This window comes from Protopterus annectens, chromosome 1.part2, assembly GCF_019279795.1.
Source record: "Protopterus annectens isolate FY-2018-M chromosome 1.part2, PAN1.0, whole genome shotgun sequence".
NCBI classification, from domain to species: domain Eukaryota; kingdom Metazoa; phylum Chordata; order Ceratodontiformes; family Protopteridae; genus Protopterus; species Protopterus annectens.
The window spans coordinates 927703495-927723959 of record NC_056727.1 but is presented as its reverse complement, the minus strand read 5'-3'; the positions used below and the strand labels follow the sequence as shown (position 1 = coordinate 927723959).

Genomic DNA, 20465 nt, shown 5'->3' with positions numbered 1-20465 from the left:
CAACCAATATGATTATATTTTTGAGATATGATGTGGGTTGGAGAAGATGAATCATCAGGTTCTGAATTTTCTCTGGATTGGCTTGTATGCTGCATGATGTTGAACATAGGAGGTCAGCAAGGAGATGGATTAAAAAACCATAAAACCATTTGAGGACATGTTCAGTCAATGGGTTTGCCTCTCTCTTTATTTGTGTATAAGGATTCAAATTTAGTCGAAACAAAAAAATCTGTCACCTAGCCTTTTTTCAAAGGTGAACACTGAAATGTATTTATAATTCATTAGAAGCAAGTTTACATTTAGTCAAATGTATACAGTTTTGGAAAAATGTACACAAATGTGGGAGACTGGAATATTTATATAAAAAAACATATACAGTATGACTTTTATATTTTTATAGATTGAAAAATAATCTGAGTGTAGCAAACAGGAACAAAGGAGGGATGGTGATAAGGGTGGTTTGTTGAAACAGTGGCATTTTACAGAATCAAAGTAGTGTGGTTTAATGGTACTTTTTGCAGTTGTGTTGGGACTATTTTGCATGTTTGTACGTAGACCTGAGAGACGCCTTACTAAAGAGTTTTTCAAGGAATTGTAAGGTGATTGGTGGCCATTGCAAGGTAGCTACACTGGATTCTGCGTTTCTCGTGAGTAGTGAGTTTCATTGGGTTTAGTTGAACTGGAGAGGGATAAAAATTGTGCTATAGCTGTTTGCACATAGTGGAAGTGATGCGTAAAATTTCCCTTGAGAGTGAGAGAAACAGGTCTGTGTTGAGTAAGGTTCAGTGTTGTGTTCTGTTGTAAGCTATGTTAAAGAAACAAGACATTTTATTTAAAGCTTTCTGGAAATAGCTGTTTTCTTGAATTGCCAAGGACAGTTAGTGGAAGACAACATTCAGGTTTACGGATCAAGGTAGTTTTTGCTTTTTAGTATCTACTGTTTACTGAGAGTAGGTTCATAGGTTTATACTAGGCTATCTGCCCTAAGGCATTTATAAGCCTAGCCCAAAGTTTTGTGGCTTACACCACCCCTTATGTTAAAGAATACTGTGCCCATTAGTTTGTTGTGCCTCTGTCCAGCAGTGACACAGAGATGATTCCCGGGGTAAACCTACGATCTCCCATCCACCGGTCAAGATTTCTCTTGAACAGAGCCAGCGAGGTGCTCTGCCTCACATGGACCGGGATTTTATTCCACAGCATAGGGAGTCTCTGGGTGACAAATCTATCCCTCCAGCATGTCCTATTTTTATCCGTGCTAAGGTTTAAGTCACTTGCTCTAGTGGATCTGGTAGATTTGGATTTTTTGAGGTGGAGCATGTCCATTAATTCCAGGTTGGACATGGCCTTGTATGTCAGGCACAGGTCACCTCTGAGCAGGCGGTATGCGACTGAATAGAGCTGGAGTTTCTTCAGTCTGGCAGCATATGACAGATCAAAGTCCCTTTATCCTTTTGGTGAGGAACTTTTGGGGTCTCTCCAATTGCTGCAGGTGTCGGGTGAGATACATCCCGAATGGGGCATTGTACTCGATCATTGGTCTGATAAGTGAAGAGTACAGGGGAACAATGACCTCACTTGATCTGGATGTGAATCCCTTCATGATCAGGTGGGCAATGTAGAAGGTCTTTCTAACCACTTTAGCAATGTGAGTGTCAAAAGAAAGGCCACTGTCAACCTGGGTCCCCAGGTCCCTGATAACCTCTTCTGTGCTTAATGGATTGCCACCTATATGGTAGCTTGGGGTTACCTTGTTTTTCCCGAAGGGTATGACTATACATTTTTTGGCATTTAACTTCAGGCCATGGCTCTGGCACCAGCTATCAGTTTCCGTGAGACCCCTCTGAAGGATATCTGTGTCCGATGTACTTTCCACTATGGCATCCAGTTTGCAGTCATCTGCAAACTTTGTCAGCCATAGTCCTCCTATGTTTGCCTGTACTTCTGAGAAGTAGATGCCGAACAACAGGGGGCCCAGGACTGAGCCCTGTGGGACACCACTTGTGACCGGCTTGGAGTCTGACATGGCGCCAGCAACTCTAACCCTGTGGGTTCTGTCCTTTAGCCAGTTTGCAACCCATCTTGTGACATATGGGTTTACATTTAAGCTGGTAAGTTTCTCTATAATACCTGAGTTGGGGTATTGTGTCGAAAGCTTTTGCAAGGTCAAGGTAGGCTGTATGGACTGCCTTTCCCTCATCAATGGCCTTGGTGACTGTTTCGAAGAAGTCGACCAAGTTCAAAAGGCACAATCTGCCCTTGACAAAGCCAAACTGGGTCGGGTCCAATGTCTGCAAGTCCCCTATGTCTTTGTTTATGAGTTCCATTATGATCCTCTCCATAGCTTTGCAGACCAGGCTTGTTAAACTTATGGGGCGGTAATTACCAGGGTCCGTAGAGGCACCGGCTTTGTGGAGTGGGACCACAGTTGCCGTACACCACTCCTTGGGCACGTATCCTGTGATAAGGCTAAGATTAAACAGCTGCCTTATATGCGGGTTTAGTTCCTCGTTGAGTTCGTGTAGCACACAGCCGGGGACACCATCCGGTCCCATTGATGCTGTGTTTTTAGCTTTAGAGAGAGCAGCTTTCACTTGCGCATTTGAGATGTCTGGGAGGCTACACTCCGCTGGGATAGTTATCTCTCCTTTTGGGGGGGAGAGGGGGGTGAAGTTTGCACTGAACCTGTCTGCCAGTATGTTGGCAATGTCTGTGGGTTCAGTGATTTTTGTATCATTTTGGACTAATTCTGAGCATATCTGGGAGTTTCCACCCAGGTTTCTAACATAGCTGAAGAAGGCCTTATGATTGTCTTTTGAATCTATGGCAATTTTTCTCCCAAAGTTGGCCTTGGATGATTTTATGAGTGCTCATATTTTTTTACTAATAATGATCAAGGGTGTCTTCTCTTTTATGGATTTTGCTCTATCATGTAACAGCTTTCTCCTCTTATTGTAAAGTTTGTTTATGGCTGGGGTCCACCAGACTGGACGTTTGCCCTTGGTGGAAAGAGTCTTGGTTTTATTAGGGATTGCCTGATCCATGCAGTCCTGGAGGTGTTCGTAGAAGGCATTTGTAAGGGCTTCCGCAGCTTGGGTTGTGGTTTCCACTGGCTCGGGGGCCTTGAAGGATACCACACCAGTCTTGAGTAGTGTGAAGTTTGCTTTAGAGAAGTTCTTCACTGTGGTCTTTTTTGTTTGGGGTGGGGGCGGGATGTGGATTTCCAGTGAGATTAGTTTGTGATCTGATCTCACCAATGAGGGATATACTTCCGGTGTGGAGCATTTTGTCCCCATGTTTGTGATGATATCATCTAGTATATTTTCCCCTCTTGTGGGAACGGTGACTAGTTGTTCCATGGCATTTGAATTTATGAACTCCAGGAACCTTTGGGCTAGAAAGTTGGGGCTTAAGTAATGTTCCCAGTCTATATTCGGGTAGTTGAAGTCACCCAATATAATGGTGTTTGGAGATACATTTATACCCTCCAGTGTCTTCAGGAAGGCTGTGTGGGGTTCCTGAGTTTGAGAGGGTGGCCTGTAGCATGCTACAAATTGTAGAGCAGTTTTGCCTATGGTTAATTGCACCTGGATGGTTTCCGATGCTTCGTGCGTTGCCACCAACCTGGAGGTGTGGGTATCCTTGATGAATATGGATACACCCCCTCCTTTTGTGGTGTGGTCTGAGTTTTGGGGCCGGAACGCATGATATGAGGTAAAACCTGATAGTGCCGGGGTGCTCTCAGGAACCTTGAACCAGGTTTCAGTCACAGCACAGACATCGATGTTCTCCATACTGAGAAGGGCCTCGAGTGCGTGCATTTTGAGATTTAGACTTCTGGCATTGAGCAGCATTACCCTTAGTTTCTTCCCATTTTTGTTTTCTAGGGTGGTAGGTTTAGAATTTGAGCCTTGCCTAAAAAGGCACTATGGGGGTGGCAAGAGCCTTAGCCAATATCCGGAATCCCAGGGGTGACAGGTGCAAGCCGTCCCTTGCGAAGCAGCGTGGCTTGTCATCCCAGGCAGACAGACACTGGATCCCCTTTGAATGACACCAGAAATTAAGCCAATTGTTAAAGCTGATCATCTTGTCTCTATGTTGTGGCATCATTCTTGGTGAAGGAAGGATACTGCTCAGGGTCAGGGTCATACCTGCCTGGGCTACATAATCAGAGAGCTCCTCTGTCTCTTTTCATGTAGTCCAGGGAGGTACGTCTCAGGTCGTTCACACCAGCATGGACAATGACTGTGTCATATTTGTACTTGCTGTGGAGTGACCCCGAGTGCTTGTGTTATGTGGCGGATTCTAGCGCCCGATAGGCAGCTTACTGTGACCCTCTCCTTGTTCAGCCTGGTGAGTGGGACGTCAGTGTGTCTGACTATGGAGTCACCTATGACAAGTATGTTTGGTGTTGTATTTGGCCTTAAGGGCTGTGACTGCTTTGCACACTGATTTTGTGGTTTATGTGTTGCCTGTGGTGTGTCATGAGGTGGCAGTTGCTTGGGTGTCTGCTTTGGAGGCCTCTGCTGTTTAGGTAAATTTTTGCTCAGAGCCTCCGAGTATGACTTTGTGTGTTTATGTGTTTGATTCATTGTTGTGATAGCATTATGTGAGACTGGTTTTGTGGTGTGTGTAGTTGCCTTCTCCTCCTGTCTGGTCTTGCCAGTCCTGAGTTGAGAGAGCTCAGCCACCAGTTTGGCTAAATAGCTGCATCTCTCGCAAGTATTTGTGTTATGTGGGAGGAGGAGAGGGTTGTCAGTGTACATGAGGCAATTGTAACATTGCGTCAATATTCCCAAATTCACCAACTGGACAGGAGAGGACGCCAACATCTGGCCCTTTGACATGCTACAGAAATTTAGAAGTTAGGGGTGTAACTGAATAAGAGAGGACTTAGTAAGGAAGTGGGTACTCCTGGGGGGGGGGGGGTTTGCTAGTGAGGGACTTTGTATAATACAGAAGTGCTAAACCTGAAAAGAAGATGCCTTTAAGATGAGTGCTGAGCTTTTTTTTTTTTTCTTTCTTTCTTTTTTTTTTTGAGAAGAATAAAAAAAAGCTTTTAGGAACAAGTGCTGCGCTTTTTAGTTAAACGATATACTGTTTAGATTACTAGTAGAGCAGTTCTAAGGGAAAAAATGAAGAACAGACTTTATGGAGCCAGAAAAAGTTTAACCTTGTTAAACCAGCGCTGCCCGATGCTGCTCTAGTGGCAACTTCGCGCTAAATCGTGCTAAAGCACTCTAAAGCGTGCTTGATAGCAGGGGCTGGAAAGAGCCAGGAATTGACCCAAAACGGCCAATAAAACTACAGTTTCAAGTCAGTAACCACTCCCACAGGGGGCAGGGAAGCAGCTCAATGTTATTCACTGCCACTGATCAACAGAGAGACTTTCCTTTAGCCCAAGCAAAAATGGCCTCACAGAAACTTACAAAACAGTTCAAAAACAGCAAGCCTGTAACTTGAACTTTTTTAAATCCCAGAAAAGTGGGAAAAAAGCAAGATTTTTTTGTTTTTGTTTTTTCAGAGATAGCAGAGGTTCACAAGTAATATCAAGTTATAACAGTGCAGTAAATGACCCCACACAAGAGTGCTGGGCCAAAGACAGAAAATATGCAAGTTTTGAGAAAAAACGATTTTAAAATTAAGTGCAAACAGGAAATTCAGTAAACAGCTTTTGGTTGTGCTCTAAATACAGCTACTAATGCAGAAATCAAGTTTAACAAGCCAGAAAATGCTCAAACTAGGCAGCTATGCAGAAAAACTTATCAAATAAACAGAGGAAAAATACTTAAAATCTCAAAAGTGGCTCCTTTATTCTCTCAGCGTTTTCTCCTCTTGGTGGGTGCTTCACCAACAGCCAACAAGCCTGGTATTTTTGTAAGTCAGCAGGACTTTACTAGTAATGGTTTCAGTGTGCTAAATGCTAAGCTTGGGCAAAGAAACTCAATCAGATATTTTCACATATTTGTGGTTTCACATTGAAGAAGTTAAGGGTGTAGTATGACTAAAGAGGGCAGGTAAGTACCATCTGAGGGGGTATTGAATAACATAATTTTCATTTTTGATGTGTTTAATATGAGGTGTCAGATGCTGTAAGAAACAACTTTGTCAGTTTTTTGTTAGCGAGACTGTGACAGGGTGGTGAGGTCGTCAGATGAGCTGAGTAGTAGGTCATTCGTATACAGTATGCATTTAATGCTGTGATGGCCTGGGGAAGGAATTTATAAAAAGCAAAAAAAAAATTGGACCAAGATGTAAAATGTGACAGTTAGGAGAGTGAATTGTTAATTTTTATTTGAAAAGGCCTTTTACGTGCACTGTTAGTGAGCCATTTCAAGCACTTGCTAAGACTGAAAATTTGCGTGATGAAAAGAGAATGATTCCTACAGAACAATCAAGGAATTTTTTCCAAAATCTGTGAACACAGTGCTAGTAAGAAAACCCTTATTACAATTAGTGAAGATAGACTTTGTGGCAGGGGATAGAGCTGTAGTTGTTTAAAACTAGGGTGAAGCCATACTGTTTAGAGGAAGTACGTACCTGTCATGCAGATACTTTGCATGTATACTAAGTATTCCAGTACTTCAGCTGTCGGGGACACTAGCTATGGAGGAAAAGGATCTAATTTGGTAGGATTGAAAGTTTTATGAAGGGAGTGCTAGTGACACTTTTTTTCCCATTTAATGGAGACTGTGCAGGTGGGCATGGCTAGAGTAAAAATTTAAGTAAGAGGCTGACTGATGGAATTTGCAGATTTCTAATAAATGTGGGTGGAGGAGAAAAGCAGAAGAAAATTTGTTGGGTATTTCAATTAGTAGGCAACTTTGTGTAATTGAACTAAATTCAAAAGGTAAGTGAGGTAAATACATGGTTTGAGTTGTCTTTAGTAGAGGGCTAAGGGTGTAACATTGGTTGGCAGATGAACTATGGAATTAATATTTAAATTACTCAGCTATGTCCTCAAGGAAACAATGGATTTTTTATATTTTTATACTTGTACGAGCAGTGTACTGATGGTTACCAAGCAAATCTGGGGTTTTGTCAGAGGCACTATTTGTTCCTAAAATAAGTAGATTTAGCTTTTATAACATCTAACCTAGCTTGCCTCCTTAAAGACAAAGGAGGATTGGTGGGTGGGGTCATTGGTTGCCTTTCATGAGGACCATGTTTTGTTCCTAAAATTTCCTTTCACATGTTAAAGACAAGCCAGAGAGAGCGAGATATCCCATCTCTGCGTTTGGTACTGGGATGTTGCAAAGTGTAGAATATTTGAAGAACTAACGGAGTCTCACAAGGCTCCATCATAGGACCACTGCTATTAAAATTATTTCTCCGTGATATAAACACATCAGCCAAAGAGGCCAGAGGCTACCATAGTACAGTACAGCATCGACTACACTCTATGTGCTGCTAGGGCACTATGCATGCTCTAAACACTCACCCAAAAATACTTTTCCATAGAAGCTTGGCTCAACAACTCACAACTCCTCCTGAATCCAAAAAAAAATACTGTTCACCCCCCCCCAAAAAAAAAAAAACACCTGTAATATTCTGTCATCCAGCAAACTAATCTAGAACTAGTATCCCACACCAAACTACTACAGGTGATTGTAGACTACCACTAAAATTTTAATGTCCACCTTCAGCAAGATGTAAAGAGACACCAAAAGCTAGGCTATCTCTGTGAAGTAAAACACCACCTTACTGACTGCTAGACAAAACATAGCCACTTCTTTTCTACTTCCCACCCTATTACATTTGTCTGCAATCCTAAACAATCTCAGCTCCTGTTTATCAGCCAAACTAGAACAACGCTACAGTAAAGTAGCCAACTTTGCCACAAACCAACAATATAGATCATATCACTGCCTTTCTCATAACAACTAAACTGGCTCAAACTACATAATGCTCTGTTGTACTCACAATTATGTACAACCTTCAGACTACTGCAGAACTTTGAAAAATTCCCATCTTTTTTCTCCATCATTCAGCCTTACACTCAGAAGAGACCTCTACAGTCCACTGACAAATTATTACTCTCCATAACTGAACCTAAGAATACAGGATACTGCCTGTATTCACACTGAATAACAGTCTGCAATCCAAAAGACTAAATGCCAACTGAAGCAACACCTGATAGATAGATGGCTCTGCAACTGCACAAACATTGGTTAAACTGGTACTAACATAGCTATATGAATTTGTGCCATAACTGTCTGCAGTACAAAACTTAATGTGTTGTCATCACAACTATACCCTCCTCTATCATCTCATTTTCTTTATCTTCATAGGTTTATAGGTGCATAGGAGGTTACTAGGCTAATGGCCCTAGTGCCTTTACTAGCCTAGCTGTGTAAAAACCTGTGTACCTTTATCAACCATAGTTAGATGATCATTGTTAGCAGAGTGATTATGATCAGCACCCCTGTCCATGACAGAAAAGGTGCCACCCCGGGGTGAATTTATGGTCACCCATCCAATTGTCAAGGTTGCGCTTAATTAGATAGGGTCATTGAGGTGCTGTGTTTCATATGAAGTGGGAGTTTACTCCAGAGGAGTGGCAGTCTCTGCAAGGTATATCTGTCTCTCCAACATGTTCTGTTAATGTCACAGGCTAGGTTGAGATCCCTGGAGCAAGTGACTATTTGCAGATGTGCAGCATTTCCATTAGGACAGAGTCAGAGACTGCTCTATAGGTCAGGCACAGGTGGCATGTCAGCAACCTGTATGATACGGAATACAGTGACAGGGCTTTCAGTCTATTCATGTAAGTCATGTTTTGGAGGCCCTCGATTGTCTTGGTTAGAAACCTCTATGGTCTCTCCAGTTGCTGCAGGTGTCTGGTGCGATTACAGGAAGGGGCATTGTACTCAACTAGTGGTCTGATAAGAGTCAAGTACAGTGGAGTTATAACCTCCTTAGCCGTGGATGCAATGCCTTTATTTATGAGTTGTGCACTGTAGAAGGTTTTCCTTACCACTATGGACACATGGTGATCGAAGTTTTGATTGCTGTCAACCTGTGTTTCCAAGTCTCGCAGCACTGGGTTTGAGCTTAGAGGGGTGCTGTCTATATCATAATTAGCAGGGGCTGCTACTTTGCCAAAGGGGGTTAATGAGACATTTCTTGGCATTTAGTTTTAATCCGAGACTGTGGCACCAGTCATTTGTCTGAGTCAGTCCCTTCTGTAATATGTTTACATCACTGGGGGACTCTGTGATTGCACCCAGCTTGCAGTCATCTGCAAACTTGGTATGCCACAGGCTGTGTACTTTTGCCTGGACCTCAGAGAAATAGATTCCAACCAGTAGAGGGCCAAGCACAGATCCTTGTGGTACCTCAGTTGTTACTGGTCTACCTGTGAAGGTGGACTCCCCAACTTTGAGAGTGTGCATTCTGTTGATGAGCCAATTGGCTACCCATCTTGTGATGTATGGGTTAATCCCCAGCTGGCAGTTTTTCAGTGATCCCCGAGTGGGGGAATTGTGTCAAAAGCCTTGGCGAAGTCAAGATAGACTGTAATTACTGCTGTGGCTTCATTCAGGGCTTTGGTGACATTCTCAAAGAATTCCACCGGTTTAATAAGCAAACTGGGTTGGGTTTGAAGGTTGCCTGTGTCTTTGTTGAAGATGATTCTTTCCTTGGTCTTGCAGTTGAGGCTGGTTAGGCTTATGGGTCAATAGTTTCCTGGATCGGTTGATGGATCCCCTTTGTGCAAGGAGATTACTGTTGTTCTTCACTCTGCCACAACAAAGCCAGTGCTCAGGGTATAGTTAGAGAGTCCCACGTCTTGTTTTAGATTACCTTAGATTGTTTTAGATTGCTTAGTAAGCAACCTGGGATGTTATCTGGTCCCAAAGGTCGTATTTTTGGCCTTGGAGAGTGCTTGTATGACCTGTTCTTTGGAGATGCTCAGTAGAAGACTGGTGTCAGGAATACTTTGGGGTATGGCTGGTGGGACAGAGGGGTGAAGTTATTGCCAGATCTGTCAGCTACCAGTCTGGCAATTTCCTCAGGTTCAGTGTGAGTGGTATCATCTACTGTAAGTTCAGCACATAGCTGGGCATTCCCTTGTAGGTTTTGGATGTAGTTAAAGAATGCCTTATGGTTGTCATTCGCTAGGGATGCTAATTTAGTCTCGTAACTAGCCTTAGAAGACTTTACAAGATATCTGATTTGCTTGTTCAAGCTGTGGAGGATATTCTTCCTTCGTTGAATAAGTTCTGTCTTGTTCTTAAGTATCACTTTCTTTCTTTTGTTGTGTAACTTATTTAAACTTACAAGTCCACCATGGTGGCTTGTTTTTTTGGGAGGACCTGGTTTTAGTCCTGTCAGGTACAACTGAGTCAATACATTTGTTTAAGTGCCTATATAGGGCATTTGTGTACTCTTTTGCATAGGAGTCATTCCTGGAAGTGTTAGTAGGGGCTTTGAAACTTTTTATACCCTCACCTAGGAAGCTGTAGTTTGCTTTAGAGAAATTTTTTAATTTTTTTCAATTTTTTTCCTCCTGTGGGGAGTGTTAGCTCTGATCTTTACTTCAAATGAGACTGACTTATGGTCTCACCTTACCAGGGAGGGCAACACAGAGGGGGTAATGCAGTGACCACCCATGTCTGTGAGCACTAGTTCTAGGAAATTTGAGCCTCTTGTGGGGGTGCTGACCAACTGTTCCAGGGCATTTGAGTTAATAAAATCCAAGAACTTCAGAGCGATCATGTTTGTGCTCGTACAAGTCGCCTAGTCGATGTAAAGATAGTTGAAATCTCTCATGACCAAGTTGTTTGGCTGTATACTGAGTGACTCTAGCTAATCCAGGTAGGCAGTGTGCTGCTCCTGGTTCATGGTGGGTGACCCTTAGCTAGCAGTGATGTGGCAAGGTATTTGGCCTGAAGTTATTTGAACCTGGAGTAGCTCGAGAGTCCTACTGTTTTACCAGTCTCTAGGTGTATTTAGATTTATCGCTCATTTTGAGGTCTGACTGTGTAAGAGACATTGTAGTCTTGTGCTCTCTGTGGCCGGGAACCATGTCTGTGCGACTGCACAGATGTCAGCACCTTCCAAGGTGAGGTATGCTTCCAGGGAGTGCAGTTTATTGTTTACGCTCCTAGCATTCAGCAGCATGACCATGAGTTTGTGCATAGTGGATTTCTTTACATTGGAAGTTTTGTTGTTTTGACATTGCCTAAAAAGGCACCATGGGAGAGGCAAGCATCTTTGCCAGTATCTGAAAGCCTTGAAGAGACAGGTGAAGGGCATCCATGGCAAAGTACCGTGATCTGTCGACCATGTCTGCCCTGGCTGTCAGATACTGGATCCCCTGGAGTGACACCAGAAGCTGAGCCAATTATTTAAATCAGTCATTTTTTGTGTGCATTTTGTGGCATCATTCTATGTGAAGGTACAATGCTGCTTAGGGCTAGGAACATACCTCCCTGGGATACATAATCTGAGAGGTTCAGTCTTGTCTCTCTTCATATAGTCCAGAGAGGTATGTTTCAAGTCATTCACTCCAGCATGTACTATGCTAGAGTCATAACAGTAATTGTTGCTGTGTGACTTGTGTGTGCATGATTTGATGGATCCTGGCACTTGACGGGCAGCTGGTCGTGACCTTCTCCTTGTCCAGCCTGGTGAGTGGGACATCTATGTGTCTCACTACTGAGTCACCTATGAGTAGGACATTAGGTTTTGTGGTGTTTTGCCTTAGGGGCTTAATTGTTGAGACACTGATACAGTAGAGAGATGATTATCTGAACTTAGATTATCCAAAACGTCAATTATCTGAACACAGCCTTCCAGAGTTTTTTGGTAGGAAAAATCATAAATTCTGAGTATGTAAACGTTATATGTATTCACTTGTGCATGTTTTCTGAGCTTGTAGCATGAAAAATATTTATTGTCCACTGGAATCGCGAATGGTTGAAAAGTGTATTCCCTGCATGCAGAAAAAATAAGATTTTAGAAGTTTTTTTATCTGATTTAATGTATGTTTGATTATCCAAACTACCCTAGGTCCCAGTTAGTTTGGATAATTAACTCTCTACTGTATATGTGTTATGTGCAGTGGTGGATTCTGTTCATGTACCAGTATGTGTAGGTTGTTTTGGGAGATTTCTGGTCTTTTGGTAAGCTCTTAGCAAGTACCTCTATGTATGGGGGTTTGTGTGTCTTGATTTTATGTTGTGTGAGTGGAGAGGTGTGTGCGCTGACAACCTGTTTGATGTCTTGTTTATTGTTATGTGAGAGGACTAATTCTAGTTTCATGATATAGTTACATCTCTCACATACGCAAGGTTGCCAGAAATCCCTATTTGAGCGGGAGTGTCCTGGGATCAACAGCCCAATGCTGAGTCCCGCACTGCCGGTTAAAATCCCGGCGAAACAGCCTCCACTTTGTTTTTTTATTTTTTTTTTTTTATTGGCCCGTATACTGGCATACGGGCCAATCAAAAATGGCTAAACATGGAGCTACTTGTGTTTAATGTGGAACATCAGGCAGTTACGCATTAAACAGAAGTAGCTCTGATTAGCAATTCTTTTGATTGGCTCGTGTACTGGCATAAGGGCCAATCAAAAATCTCTAAACACGGAGCTAGTTGTGTTTAATGCAGAACTGAGATGTTCCTCATTAAAGCCCCCTTTTTTTTTGTTTGTTTTTTTTGTCCCTACCTGGCCCGTCAGAAATCTGGCAACCCTGCACATACTGCATTTCTTTTTCTTTAGGAGCAAGTGGTTGTCAGTATACATGTGGCAGTTGCTACATTGCCTCAGGATGCCCATGTCAGTCAGGCTGGCTGGAGAAATGTTGGGAAACTTGACTGTCCATAGCAGGTAATTCTTAAGTACTATTTTCTGAGGGGGCAAATAGATCAGCTGTTCTGGGATTAGCAAGGGTACATATTCTATAGATAGATCAGGGATAGAAACTGGGGGTGATGCTGCTCAGTGTCAGCTGAATTGCCTGCAGTGTAGAAGTCTGCAGCTGAGTTCCCACAGAGCAGCAGGCAACCTGGGAGGGTTTCACTGACTGGTGTCTACGGAAAAATAATTTTAGGCATTTGAGTCTATGCAAGGCAACCGCCAACCCCCATTGTGCGGTGTACAGCTACTCACAAACATGAGGCTTTTATACAATTGAAATTAAACAATTTTAAACTAGTCCACTAATAGGAAATCACACAGTGATCCTTCTTCAGCAATCCCCAGCTCAGACAAGGCTATATCCACACGATTCTGCCACAAGGGTGCAAGGAAGCCCTTCTTTAATGTAAGATGGCTGGATTTGAGTTCAAGTGTTTGAAAAACAGGCTAAGCTCAGCAAATCTGGATCTAGTCTGTGCTAACTAAACAATATTTCAGTGCAAAAAAACACAGGTAATAGTGCAGGTACAAACAGTAAAAACAGTCAAAAAGGCACAAATGAATGCAGTAAAACAGTAAAATACAGATGAAAAAGTGCAGATCAAACTCAAAATAAGCTTAATTTCATGTTATTGGCTATGGTTGGATTGGATTCAGGCAGGAAATCCTCTGGACATCTGGCAAAGGACACCAAATTCACAGCAGCTCTGGTTAATTGAGCCAAAAACTAGGCAAAAGTGAGGCTTGTATACAGCCAAAATTGAACAGTTTTAAACTAGTCCGGCAGTAGGAATTCGTACAATGATCCCAGCTCAGTCAAGGCTATAGCCACACTCTTCTGCCACAAGGGTGCAGAGGAGCCCTTCTTAATGTAAAATGGCCAGATTTGAGTTTGTGTATGAAAAACAGGCTTGATTCAGCAAGTCTGGATTTAGTCTATGCTAACTAAGCAATATTTCAGTGCAAAACCAGTCCAGGTAATAAGTAGGCACAAACAGAAAAACAGTCAAAAAGGCACAAATGAATGCAGTGAAACAGTAAAATGCAGATGGAAAAGTGCAGATCAAACTCAAAATAAGCCTAATGTTTTGTTCTTAGCTTTGGATGGCTTAGATTCAAACAGAAGCCCTCTGGAACTTTGGCAAAGGATGCAAAACGAAATGCAGCTCCTGTCAATTGAGTCTTTAAATGAACACACAAGTTAATTGCTGTGAGATTAGAACCCCTACCCACCTAGTTATACAAGCTAGAGAACACCACTTGACATTAACAGCAGAGCACAAGTCTTGTGCGTCTGCCGCTCATTCCTTTCCTTTGGCTGCTGTAATTCCATCTTATCTTCCTTGGTCCTAGATTTTGAATGAAGCCTCGTATAGGCAATGCACTGTACAAACACGTACACAAATGCATGGATCTCGCCATACCCAATAGAACCAAAACACTCTCCTCAAAAAAAAAAAGAAGCCAATCTGGTGGCCCCCTGCCATAAACAAACTCTACAACAGGAGGAGGACACTAATGCAAAATAAGGTGATGTCCCAAGACTGGAAAAACTCCCTTAGCCTCAACAAAAAGTCGGGATCCCTCATCAAATCCTCTAAAGCTAGCTGTGAAAACAGAATTGCAGCAGATAGTAAAGACAACCACAAGGCCTTCTATAGTTATGTAAAGAATATTCGCAGCAATACCCTGATTTGCTGTGAGCTACTGCACAATGGTACCTCCTGTACCGAGCCAACAGATATTGCCAATATACTGGCCGACAGATTCAATGACAACTTTACCCCTCTTTCTCTCCCCACAAAGGACCAATCACAATACTAGTAGATTGCCAGGCACACAGTATTACCACAGCACAGGTTAAAACAGCACTGTCCAAAGCCATGAATACAGCTTCTGTGGGACCTGACAGTATTTCTGGCTGTGTTTTACATGAACTACGGAGTGAACTGACACCTCACCTGTGTGCCTTGTTCTATCACAACCTCACCTCAGGCTTTTACCCTACTGAATGGCGCACTGCCACAGTCATCCCTCTTCACAAAGGAGGAGCAATTACAGACCCTGGGAACTTTCGCCCCATTAGCCTGACAAGTCTGATATACAAAGCTATGGAACGCATCATCATGGGCCTAATAAACAAGGATATGGGGAATCTCCAAACTCTGGATCCCACACAGTTTGGATTTGTGAAGGGTAGGTCATGTCTTCTCAACTTGGTCAGTTTCTTTGAGTCAAGTCACCAGAGCTGTGGATGAAGGCAAGGTAGTTCATACAGCCTACCTTGATCTGGCCATGGCCTTTGATACCATTCCCCTCTCAGGAATCGTAGAAAAACTCACTAAGCTAGGCATCAATCCCTATATCACTAGGTGGGTTGCAAACTGGCTCACAGGTAGAACCCACAATGTGAAAGTAGCTGACTCCAAGTCAGCCCGCTGACTAGTCACGAGTGGAGTCCCACAGGGTTCGGTCCTGGGTCCTCTCCTGTTTGGTATCTACTTCTCTAAAAGTCCAACACAAAGGGACTCTGGCTGACAAAGTTCACAGACGACTGCAAGTTGGGAGCTATTATCAACTCCCAAAGTGATGTTGACATCCCACAGGATGGCCTCACTGAAACAAATGACTGGTGTCAGAACCATGGCCTTAAGCTCAAAGCCAAAAAATGTGTCGTCATCCCCTTTGGGAAAAACCCGGTTCCCATGAATTACCACATTGATGGTAGCCCACTGAACACAGAAGGCATTATAAGAGATCTGGAAACACAGGTTGACAGCAACCTCTCTTTTGATCACCGCACTGACATGTGGCACATCTCATTACTAAGGGTTTTGCATCCAGGAAGAAAGAGGTCATCGTCTTCCTCTACTCTTCCCTCATTAGAACAATCATCGAGTACAATGCCCCATTTGGCATGTACCTCACTAGAAACCTGCAACAACTGGAGAGGCCGCAAATGTACCTCACAGAGAGGATCCTAGGCCTTAAACACTTGCCTATATGGAGAGACTCAAAAAACTCCAACTATTCTCTGTCTCATATCGCCTACTTAGAGGCGATCTCTACTTGACTTACAAAGCCTTGTCTGATCCAGCTCTGTTAGAAATGCTACATCTAAAGATATTCCAATCCCTCCGCACCACATGCTTCAAAGACCTCAACCTCATTACCACAATCAACAGAACGTACTGGAGGGACAGGTTCATAACCCAGCGACTGCCCATGCTATGGAATAGACTTCCTGTACATATCAAGCAGAGCACCTCGCTGACCCTCTTCAAGAGAAATCTTGATGAGTGGATGGGAAATAGAAAATCACCCGGGGATAACTCCAGTGGCTCTACTCGACAGAGGCACTGGTAACTAAGGTCAGGTGGCACGATGCCAGGTTAATCCTATGGCTAGGCTTGTAAAGGCCCCAGGCCCCACACCTATGAACCATAATCAAAAATACTTGCTCTTCAGTGTCAAGCAGTTGCTGTACTCTCCCGTTAAATACCATCATCAAGAACTTTTCCACACCTTCTGAGTCTGATGGCAATATTTGTCACTTTAGTGCCTCTGGACAGATTTTACATGAGAGTGCTACAGTGTGCACTTGTGGTTCAATGAGATGCCAACCCATAAACTTTCTTGTGTCGCTCACTCAGATTTGTAGGAAACATATTTATTGGTGTCTAAACTCTCCAGTAGCTTCTCAAGGTCAATCATTTGTTCTCCTTTCCTCCCAGGTTACAGTGAGCACAAATGCTTCCCAGCTGGGGTGGATATGGGGTGCATTTCCTGGGAAAGACTGTCCGGGACACGTGGTCTCCCACAGAAGCCAGTCTTCATATCAGTGTCGTGGAGATCAGGGAATCCTGCATTGTAGGCCTTCCTGGATTCCCTCCCCAGGACTGTGATTACCATCCAAGCAGACACTGACAGTTAATTGGTACATCAACAAACAAGAAGGAACATCTTCCCATTGTTGTTTGATAGCAGTAAACTTACTTGGGGAAGTCCAGTAATTTGGTGGACAAGTTGGGCAGATCTATTCTTCTACCTCACGAGTGGCCCCTTAACCCATTAATGGCGCAATGGATTTTCTGCATTTGGGGCTAACCTTTCACAATCTCTTTGCCTACCCATCCATCACCAAATACAGCAGTTACTTTGACTTGATCCCTGAGAGGAGGAATCCCCAAAGGATGTTCTCATCTACACTGGCCACCCAGTCTTCTTTATGCTTGTGTACCAACTCCACTTATAACCAAGTTTTATAGGTTCATGGGTTGGTACTAGGCTATCGGCCCTAGGGCGTATACAAGCCTAGCCATAACACGTTTTTGCCGAAGACACTGTGGAACAAGTTTTATAGGTTCATGGGTTGGTACTAGGCTATCGGCCCTAGGGCGTATACAAGCCTAGCCATAACAAGTTTTTGCCGAAGACACTGTGGAACAAGTTTTATAGGTTCATGGGTTGGTACTAGGCTATCGGCCCTAGGGCGTATACAAGCCTAGCCATAACAAGTTTTTGCCGAAGACACTGTGGAACAAGGCTACAGTGATCTCATTGTCCCCTTCTGGTCCTGACAGATGTGGTTTCCCTTCTTCTGTTTCCATCAGGTCCATTTTCTATGGGTGCTGGACCCAGTTGCAAATCTTCTCTCTCATCTCTCTGGGATGCCTTACCTAGACATCAAAGCCCTCAAGTTAACCACATGTTTTTTTTTCCATTTCCTATGATACAGTCCAAGCTTTGATCTGAGGTAATACACATTTTGACTTCCTCACACAGACCCTCGACCAGGAAAGTTTACAAGAGCAAATGGAAGACATTTTCGATTTGGGATTCCAGTATGAATCTAGACCCCTTTATCACCTTCCCTTCCAGCTACTTTAGATTTTCTGGCTAGTCTTTTTCACGATGGAGTAAGTTACTCTACTATTGAAGTCCAATTAGTAGCCATCTCTACTTTTCTCATCGGGGAAAATTTATGTCCAGTTGCCTCTTTGAAGCTGTCTAAGGTCTTCTCAAGGGGCACCTTCCTTCTCCCACCTCCTGTTAGAGGCCCTGCCCATTCTTAGGATATTGCCATCCTTCTTTAGGATTTAACAAGACCTCCATTTGAATCTGCTGGTACAATTGAGTTGAAATATCTTTGCTGGAAAACTTTTTTTTTTTGAGACAGTCACCTCTGCACAGAGAGTTTCAGAACTTTACACCCTTTCTTGTAAACCCCCTTTTCTGGTTTTCCACAAGGTCATGGTAACACTGAAAATAAATCCCTCTTTTCTCCCTAAGGAGGCTCCAGAATAATCACTGAACCAGTTTATCAATATTCCCGTTTTTTTCACCATTTTTCCAATAAGGGAAGAGTACGTGGTATATCTTTTGGGCATGCATCAACAACTCAGATTCTGTTTGCTTTGCACTAAGAATATTAGAAATACTGACCAGTTGTTAGTATCCTTCTCTTTGGCAACATTGGGTAAAAGAGTGTTCAAAGTAACTCTGTTATGTTGGCTATCTGACTGCATTTTTGTATGTTTACAAGTAGAGGGGGCTATCTATGCCTTGTGTTCCTAAGGCTCATTCTGTTAGGTCAGTTGCTACCTCAACTGCTTTTTTTTCTCCGAAGTGTTAATTGATGACATTTGTATAGCAGCTACTGGGCATAATGTCCATAGCTTCATATTTCACTACAAACTGGGCTTGCAGTCTAGATCCAGAGCATCTTTTGGTTCAGCCATCATCTAGAATATCCTTCCATGAGTCCTCCCAAAATTTATGATAGCTGGGGACTCTGTCCCATTCATTGAAGATGGATGGAAGAAATAACATCAGAAACAAAAGTTATGTACCCAATGTCCTTTTCTCATTGCCCCTTCCAGTTGTCATATGTTCTTGTTTCTGGAGTGACTGCACTGATTTACTGATAGCCTAGTCTTGTTTTTTTCATGTAGTTTTTTTTCAGGAGCCTATTGGTATTCTTTAGGATATCGTTCCTCGGAATGGGATGTATGGTTCTTATTATAGGAAATGGGCAAATTCACTCTGAGGTAACTTGGTATAAGGAGGGGAGTATGGGTAAGGGGAGGAGCCTGAGCCTTGGATCCAAAATCTGAGAGAGGCTGAAGACCGGACAACATGGATCTATTGTTATGGAAGGTACATGACTTTCATTTACATAACATCAAAGAGAAAGATGCACATTTTGCATAAGAAGTTGGTGTAGATGAAAAGCAATGTATAACACGATAGCATAATATGTATAGCTAAAGAAATTAGAAAGAAAAGAGCATCAGAAATGAGAAGAGAAAACAATGTAGGGATTGATATGCGCGTATGGACATTAAAATCAAAAATGCATTTTAATTCACTCTTTTCCAGAAGTGTAACTGAAGGAAGTCACCAGTTTTAAGTACCCCGAGACTTTCTGACCATGTAAGTGTTTATAATTGTAATCAGACCTACAGAGGTTGTACATACATACAATTATACTGAGACTTAGAGGTTGTACATACTTAAAATTTATAACGAGACCTACAGAGAGATTGAACATACATAAAATTATACTGAGACCTGCTGTACATACTTAGAATCATACCGAAACCTACAGAGACTTCACATACATACTTCATACTGAGACAGAGATTGTAAATGCGTTCAAACATACGTATCGCAGCCTAAATAATTTATACACACAAGGCCTACAGAGATTGTGCAATCTTACCATCCTACTGAGGCCTAGATAATTTAATCTCCCCTGTGAGCCTTTTCCTTGTGACTGCTTTCCGTACTTAACAGTACTATAGTTTTCCTATTTTTTATTGTACCTCTTCTTCACTTTTCCTTTCTTTATTTGTTCTTCTGTAGAATTATTTCCCCCACTCACTGCTGCACGCTTGCTTTTGTGAACTACACGGTTTGATTTTCCTCTTCCCTTATACTTGCTGTCATCCCTTTCTTTACATTCTCGCATAACTTCTCCACAGAATCTGTACTAGCTTGTCATGTGTAATGCCCTTTTGTACGGTGCACTTCATATCTGTTCACAGAATTTCAGAACTGGTTACCTAAACACTGCTTTGAACTATTCTCTAAGAAATAAGGAGATTTGTATAGCAGTAATTACAGAGAGGTTGAGATAGCAGATGAGCATAAATAAATGGAAGTATAATAATACAAAAGTAGATTTGATGTAGAATTTTGCAGCTGTAGATTAACTACATACACAAGATATATGACATTTTTGTAACAGTATGATTATAATGGTAGCTTAAACAGTGTTAGTTAGAACATTACCTGTTTAAGATTAGGCATAGCTTCTGTTACTTCCGTAACCTCCAGTATTCATGCCTAAATAGTGTTGTCTTCTTGTATAGTTGTGTTAGACGTCATTGCATTTTCTTGTTTGGCTCTTCTGACTGCTAGGACGTCAGACAAAGTGAAAAACTGTAAGACTGTATGTGAAAAGCCAAAGTCATATAGTGATAGGAAACTGAAGATGAAACCACATATTCAACAAGACCTGAGTTTTTACAGCACCATAGGAAAAATTGTCATAATCATCTGTAAAAGTCTGTATTTGTATATTTGCAAGGTAGACA

At 42.4% G+C, this 20465-nt stretch overlaps 1 protein-coding gene across 1 annotated transcript in view; it reads left to right on the top strand.

Annotated features, from left to right (window-relative positions):
- EPHX1 (epoxide hydrolase 1) overlaps positions 1-20465 on the top strand; it is a gene marked incomplete in the record, with an annotated part of 687022 nt that overhangs the window by 386317 nt on the left and 280240 nt on the right.